Source organism: Monodelphis domestica, chromosome 3, assembly GCF_027887165.1.
Source record: "Monodelphis domestica isolate mMonDom1 chromosome 3, mMonDom1.pri, whole genome shotgun sequence".
Taxonomy (NCBI): domain Eukaryota; kingdom Metazoa; phylum Chordata; class Mammalia; order Didelphimorphia; family Didelphidae; genus Monodelphis; species Monodelphis domestica.
Window position 1 is genome coordinate 188,769,777 of NC_077229.1, and position 1,282 is coordinate 188,771,058.

Here is a 1,282-nt window from a genome sequence, read left to right on the forward strand (position 1 = left end):
CTTTGCATATTTATAACAAAATTTTTGTTTTACTTAATTTTTTTTTTTACCAAAAGGGGGAGGAAGGAAATATAGAAGGGAGGGAAAATAGAATTTTTGCTAATTAAAAAAATTTAAAAGTTTGTCTAGTTATAATGTATTATGTAATCCTAGATTTAGATCTTGAAGGATGGACATTAAAGACCATTTATTTCAATCCTCTCATTTTGCAGATGAAGAAACTGAGACCTTGAAAGGCAATATGATTTGCCAATAGTCATATAGGTAATATGTGACAGAGACAGAACTGGGACAATTTAGCTGGCTATAAATTCAATACTTTGACACCTTCTAGCTCTAAGTCTTTGATACCTATTATCCACAATGCTTGACTGCCTCTCATTGGCCCTAATTTTGATTTTTAGGGCCAAATCAAAGTAGAAGAGGTGAAATCCTTCTTTTACATGACAATCACTCATACTTTTTAAAAAGCTATCATATCCTCAGCTTAAGTCTTCTTCCCAGGATAAACATATGCAATTTCTCCAAGCAATCATTCTAGGACATGATCTGTAGTCTCCTTACCACCTTGGTCCCCTTTCTCTGAGCATACTTTTGTTTTCAGTGTCCTTTGGAAAATGCAGAGGCCAGAACTCAACACAATACTCTAGATAAATGCTGACCAGTGCATTGTACTACAGAACTCACCACTTCTTTCTCTCTGAAGTCTATACTTCTATTAATGAAACTTACAATTACATTGGCTGTTACAGCATATTGCTGACTCACATTGCAGTATACTTTTACTCCAAGTTTCTCTTCCCATATTCTGGCCACTTGCCCTATTCTTTACTTCTGCCACTGATTTTTTTTTAACATAGGTGCATAAATTTACATTTAATTCAGCTTGACCTTATTATAGGCATCCTATCTTTACACACTGTTGAAATATTTTTGGTTTTCCTTTCTGCCATCCAATATGTAATTATCCTTTATAGCCTTGTCTTATCTGAAAACTTGATAGGTATGCTACTATGTTACTCCATCCCATGAACAATAACTTGAAGGAGGTCCAGTGGCTCCCAATTGCCTCCAGAATCAATTGTAAAGCACTTTGTCTGGCATTTAAGCTCTTCACCACCAAGCCCTTTTCTCCCTTTCTGGTCTTCTTACATTCTACTCCACATATGCTATAATTCAGCCACAGTGGCATTTCTTACATCTGACACTATATCTCCTATCTGTCTACCTTTGCACTAGGCATTTACCTGGCATGTAATGCTCTCCTTCCCAAGCTCCAACT